At 46.4% G+C, this 6,667-nt stretch overlaps 1 protein-coding gene across 2 annotated transcripts in view; it reads left to right on the top strand.

Annotated features, from left to right (window-relative positions):
- Positions 1 to 891: 891 nt before the first annotated feature.
- Positions 892 to 6,667, top strand: part of LOC140729120 (coronin-2A-like) — a 163,517-nt gene continuing 157,741 nt past the window's right edge. Inside the window, exon 1 of one of the 2 annotated variants that reach the window (XM_073048551.1) lies at positions 892 to 1,577. The gene's annotated coding sequence lies outside the window, so the exon portion shown is untranslated. The remainder of the gene's footprint in view (positions 1,578 to 6,667) is intronic. The other variant, XM_073048548.1, reaches the window with a different exon arrangement.

Raw genomic sequence — 6,667 nt, 5'->3', positions numbered from 1 at the left:
AGTTTTGAACAAAAGTGATTACTTTCACCTTACAGAAGGACCAAGCCTACAATGAGGTCTGGAACAGAGAGATCCTGGAGCTCTGACCAAGGATCAAAGGTTGAAACTGTGCCACTTTCCGCAGGTGCTGCTTGACCTGCTGAGCTTTTTCCAGCATTTTGTTTGTTTCAAAACCCCAAAGTGGGCATCAGTAAGAAAACTATTTATGAGTAATTGCTGCTTGACTGCACCGTTGGTGACACCGCCCATCAGATTGTAGATGTTTGACAGTGATTATCTGTATTTGATTTCTCCCGTTTTTTATGTACCAGATATGTTCCAGAGCATTGGGTAGATGCCATGTCACTGCACTGAGACAGACTGGCCAGAGACTCAGCCGGCCCTGGACTCCTTAGTGCGACACTTGAGGTGTTGTCCGCCGCATCAGTCATTGATCGCTCCGTTCTGTTCCTTGATATCACGTGGCGGCAATGTCAGGAGGGAAGGACAGGTAGCTTGGAAAGAAAAAGACAGAAAGGAATGTAATCAGGAGGGAGAGGCACTTTTGCCTTAGTCTGGGAGCAGAGGAAGGAAATTCTGGGAGAGGGAGAGACGGGGTTATCAGACAGCAAGAGACGGTCTGTGGGGGAGGGAGCAATGGGGGAGAGGGAATCACAAAGTGTTGAGGCAGACTCAAGAAATGACCCTTTATTACTTATGTTTACTTCGCCGGCTCTCAGCTGCGTTACCTTGAGGTTCATTTATATTTAGTCACAGCCGTTCTCGAAATCTCCGGTCAGCCCTTTCCAGTCCCGGGGGACACTGCTTCTGCAGAACATTAAAGATGCGCGGAGACTCGGCATCCGCCAGTGCGAGGGAGGTTTTAGCCACGAGGGAAGATAAACAGGGGAAGAGAAGGATGGCACAGCACATGAACACTATCAGGACCATATGGACCGAACGGCCGGCTTATCTGCAGCAAAATTCCCCTACGGCGTCAAAAGATGAACAGCTTTCAAATTGGGGGCTGGGGCGCGAAAGGCGAGAGTGCAGGAGCGATTAGATGATAAAAAGCGAAGGTGGTGTAAAATAGCCCTCGGGCTCGTTTCTCCCGAAGCCCCTCTCGCGTTCTGTTAAGCGCAGAGGGCGACGCGGAAAAGAAACGAGATCAGTGTGAATTTGCCGCACCCTGCATTACATGATCATAGCACGGCCAGTGAATGGTGCAGCTGGCTCCCACTGTGTGCGAGCGCAGACTCCGCCTTGCTCTAAGTAGGTTGGCTCGCTTCCAACTCACTAGAATCTTACACAAAGGGGAATCTACTGCCATCTCGCCCTGTCCGCAGTTTCGCCTCGGCGTGTGATTGTCTCTCCTCTTGTCTGTCTCCTTCTTCTCCATTTAAACTCTTCCCCCTTGTTTATCTCCGCGCGCCTCCTCTCCTCTCCATCCTGAAAGATGTCGACATGTTTTATGAATGAGTACTGGACTTGCCTTTGAGTCACCGCAGGAAGATTGAACAAGGAGAGCGAGAGAAGAATGCGAAGGAGCCGGAGCCAGTGACCACCTGCTTACATCTAACCTGAGGATCTGCCTGCAGGTAAGTCAGAGGAACGGGAACGTGGCCTTCTGACTGAATCCAGAGGGAAACTGCTCACCTGCTCTCTGCACCTTGCATTTTAGGTATAAAAAACACATAACGAATCGCTGCTTGTATAACGAGAATTGTCTAACGTGTAGGTGCATTGGCGATCTCCCGTGCGATTTGCAAACAACAGTCTTCCAAAAAAAACGCACTCACTGCAACCTCCGTGTAAGGGAGTGTGTGTAAAATGCTTGCTGTAGTCAAATTGCTGAGTTGGAGACAAGCTCTGCTGTATTAAATAAAACATCGCCTTGGTAAGAAATGGGCATGCCCTTGCCACTTGATGTCCATAGGAAGATAGTTGTGGGTACCCTGCTTGTAGCGATATTCTGCATCCGTCCTCTCTCTGGAAGGTGAGAAATTTTATAGTGAGACGCCTGAATCTTGATATTTAGGGTTGTTCCCTAACCTCGGCTTCCCAACTTTCCCCACCCTCTGGCGAAGTGTAGTACCTGTGTTTGGGATGTTTCGGGGTCATGATTCAACAAGTAGGAGTGGATGGTCGCCCTGGTTCCCTTCAACTTCTCTTCCACTGGCCTCGTTCAGTCATCGGGCATGGTGGGACTGTAGTCTGGGTCCATACGACAGAGCAGGAGCTCCTGCCCTAACGCGGCTGCTGGTGAATTTAAGTTCAGTTAGCTAAATTTGTAAAATATTTGGCAAACAAAGCTGGTATGGGCAACAGATGACCTCGATTGTGGCACGAACCCCCCTTCCTCCTCACTCAGCTTTAAAGAAGGAAGTTTAGAATGTGTATTCATGCAAGAAATGTCGTTGACCCAAGCTACAACAAAGTGGTTGATTCTTAACAGACCCTTGAAATGGCCTAAAGAAACTTATTTGGGTCAAGGGTTGTAGCAAGCGGAGGGCAAACACTCCACACAAAAAGAAACATTAACAATCAAATTGAAATAAGCTACCCATTTTCATAATGGAGTGAAGTATGTTTTCAACATTGACTACTTTCAACATTTCTCTAGGTTTCTCCCAATTCTGAACCTCTGTATATCCCCACTTTCCTGCCTAGCTTACTGGCCACTGTGCTGTCAGCTGTCAGGGCTCTAACCTCCTTGACTGTCTTTCGTTTTCAAAATGTACCTTAAAACTTTCCTCTTTATTGAGGCTGTTTGTTGTCGGCTATAGTTTCTCCCTCACAGAGGCCGGTGTCAAATCTTGTCTGATAACCACTCCTGTGGGGTCCTGTTAGTGTAATATGAATGGCTGTGTGCTGTGTAGCTTTGATGATAGGCAGGTCGCATCACTTTCAGAGTCATGGGGTCGGAGAGATCAAGCATCACACGTGTGCTGATCCTAATTGCCATGGTTTTTTCTGAAGTGTATGCTTTAAATATGTTTGAGATGAATATTTGAAAGATAGGGGAATTGAGAGTTGTGGGGAGCTGGCACAGAAGAGGAGTTGAGGGCTGAGTAGATCAACGGGGATTGCATCGAATGGTGAGGCTGAGAGACCTACTCCTGCTCCTGTTATCTTTTTGTGCTTGCCTGTGGTCATTCTGCAAAGACAGATTGTGATGTTGCTGCATTCCTGACAAACACTGAAGCTGAGGTTTGCAGCCAGGCCAACATTTACTACCGTCCCCTCTTTTCCTTGAAGCTGATGGTTTGCTAGGATCTAATGAACCACATTGATTAGTCTGGAGGTCAGCCAGGCCAAGATTTACTACCGTCCCCTCTTTCCCTTGAAGCTGATGGTTTGCTAGGATCTAATGATCCACATTGATTAGTCTGGAGGTCAGCCAGGCCAAGATTTACTACCGTCCCCTCTTTCCCTTGAAGCTGACGGTTTGCTGGGATCTAATGAAGGGCACTGAACCACATTGATTAGTCTGGAGGTCAGCCAGGATGGTTAAGGATAGCAAATGACTCTCCCTGAAGCACATTGCAGAACCAAGTTTATTTTAATGGTGATGAGGTAACCTCATGATCACCATAGCTAATGATGTGACTTTCATCTCCTTTTTATTCACAGACTGCATTTAAGTTACCCAGCTGTTGTAGTGGGATTTTATGAGATTAGATCTCTGACTTCCAGTGCTGTAATGCACCTTTACAACGAGACTTGAGGAAGACTGTCCTGTGCAGCACATGTCTAGAAATAAATTGAAATGCGGGGAACACTGCCCAGGCAAGATGGATAGAGTACGCAGGTGGAGGCGATTTGACTGCAAGTTTAATTAGCTTAACAGAAAAACAACAGAATACTACTGGAGTAAAAACAGAAAATGCTGTGAGTACTCAGCAAATCTGGTAGTGATTGTGGAAGAATATAGATTTAGCGCGTCGTTGACTTGAAACAGTAACTCTGTCAGCTTACTTATTCAGATTAATTTATTTATCATGTGTACATTGAAACATACAGTGAAATGCATCGTTTGTGTTCACAACCAACAAAACCTAATGATATATATATATATATATATCTCACTCTCTCTCGCCCCAGGACAGGCCATCTCCAGGCCTCTAGCCTCCGGTAGACTCATGGGCTGACAGACTTTAGGCCTTCAACTTCCCCAGTGGTCTCACAGACCCAGGGCTATGCTCATTGGGCTCCGACTTCCAATCAACCTTTGAGCTTTGAACTTTGGCATTGACCCCAGGACTCGCTGATGATGATGATAAATGAGGACTCCAAAATCCAGGCATTGAACTCTGGACGCGCTGACGATTGGACTGCAAATAGTAGGCCTTGAACTCCGATCTTGGAGAGTCATGTATCTCGGGGAACACCATTCCTCAGAACACACACAAAGTGCTGGAAGAACTCAGCAGGCCAGGTAGCATCTATGGAAAAGAGTACAGTTGACCATTCCTCATGTCTTCAGCCCACACGGAACTCTGATCCAGGAACCCACTGACAGCCCGCTGACATGGGGAGGCAACTAGCCTCTGTCCTTGATGGTCTGCCAACCTAACGTCTGATCATGGATGCCCTTTGTCACATGTTCATGTCTTTGGCTTTTGAATGCAGAGCGGAGGTTTAGATTCTATCCTGGCCTCAAATTTCCTCACATACCTGATCCTAAACCCTAATCTGACCCCCAACTCCTCTCTGTATCCCAAAAACCATCCGTATGATCCTAAAAAAGACTAAGCTTGAGCCATGACCTCGACGGACACCACAGCTCAGCGCCATCTTGCTTCTCTGTTCCCAGGACTAAGAGCATCTTCCCCTCTCTATTCTTGTAGGAAGTTTCTCCACAACATGCACTGCAATAAATCAATACATTTCCTTACCTGTAGCTCTCTACCTAAATTCTGAAAAGCTCTTTCAATATTGCCTCAGTGAAATATTAGCTCTTGACTATCATCTGTAGCTTATTGGGAAAAGCAATTGTTTCAGGTAGGAGGAATATGTATTCAATTGTCCAGTCCTGAAATTCAAAGACACAATAAAACAAAATCAAGGCTGACACCGCAGTGTTGCACAGTCAGATTTGCTGCCTTTTAGCTTTGTTCTGGTTTGTTAAGATTTAAAAGATGTCTTTGTTCTATCTCAACCATACAGAAGAGTTATCCTTAATAATCCTCACTTCACTGTCACTATCATTAAGATAGGTGATCAAATCGCTCCCTTTGGCACCTTTTTGACTGTCGATTTCCAGCATTACTATAATGAATAGCCTTCATTGGCTGCAAAACAATCTCTGGGACACCCTGAGGTTGGGACAAGTATTGTATATGTACAAGTCTTGTTTTTGCCCTTCTATTTTCATCTGGTACAGTGGAGTCGTGCTCCCTGTGGACCAGGTTGTGAACGACAACACTATCAGAGGGCGCATGATGATTTTAACCTTGATTTTGTTCATGGGCTCCACACACACGTGCAACTGGCTGAGGTTTCTGATAACATAGATCCCCTCTAAACCAATGGACAACTTGGTTCTCTTCCCACACCTTGGGACCGAGGCGGACGTCAATGACAAAATCCACCATCTCCTTTAGGTGACAGTACAACCACAAGCTGATTGAGAAGAGGAGCTTTTGAAACCCATAACCTTGCACCTGTAGTCTAACAGGTGGTGACAAATCTCACTGTTTCAGAGATGTGGACAATCTACAGCTGGTCACCTCAGACCACCAGAGAGATACTACTAATGCCACCTGTGTAAAATTCCCTGAATCCATTGAAAGCTTAAGTGATCCAGTGTCATGTCCTCCCCAGTCCAATCCCACTAGCTTTGAGGATCTGAACATGCTCAACAGATGGCAGAGGTTAGGCTGTAAGCTTGACAGCAGACTCCTGAAGTGAGCCCTCTGAGTCTGAGCTTTGTTATAGAGCAACCTTTCTGAGATGGTGCAGAAAGTTACCTGGGGAGCATTCTCAGACTTCATGGGAAAAATCCAGCATCTTTGCCCTCATGTTGGAAGCTCTGTGAGGAATATTTGGGATGCTTAGCATTGCGAGCTTCCACAGAAGCCACGCGGAGACAGCAGAAGTTATGCATGATATCCAACTAGCCCACGGACCTGCCCCAGCAAGCACCGCTCGCCCAGCTGAAGGTGGAACGGTGGACCCCGTGTAGTACTCCTCAGCCAGTTCAGAGCCTGAGGAAATGAAGCAGAAGCGAGTCATCTGCAAACCTTTGGATTCTGAAGAGGAAGAAGGCACTGTAGATATATGGTGGCCAACTTGCACTGGGCAAGGTCCCACAGTCAGCAAGAGGCGATTGATTGATGAAGTGTTTGAGGGATGGATGTTCACCTGGATGAACTCCGTTAAAACTGTGGCATCCACTTGGGAGAGCAGACAAGACCTTGGTTTAAGGTTTTTGCTGAGAAGTGGATCTTTTGATGCAGCTCCTTCACTACTGAGCATGAGCTGGGCCTGGCACAGTTGTCGATCTTGTCACTTCAGTTCAGTCAAGCATGGCATCATTTAAGCATTGGTTCCAGCATGAATCTACAGCATCCTCTTCTCCTTTCCCTCCTCTTCCACAGTGGAATAATTACATTTTATTCCACTTTAAGAAGATAATCTACATCTAAAACAGAGTACTATTTTCCACAAATATTCCAGGAGCTCC

This window comes from Hemitrygon akajei, chromosome 6 (assembly GCF_048418815.1).
Source record: "Hemitrygon akajei chromosome 6, sHemAka1.3, whole genome shotgun sequence".
Lineage (NCBI taxonomy): Eukaryota > Metazoa > Chordata > Chondrichthyes > Myliobatiformes > Dasyatidae > Hemitrygon > Hemitrygon akajei.
The sequence above is the reverse complement of the archived record's forward strand: the minus strand, read 5'-3'. Positions and strand labels throughout refer to the sequence as shown.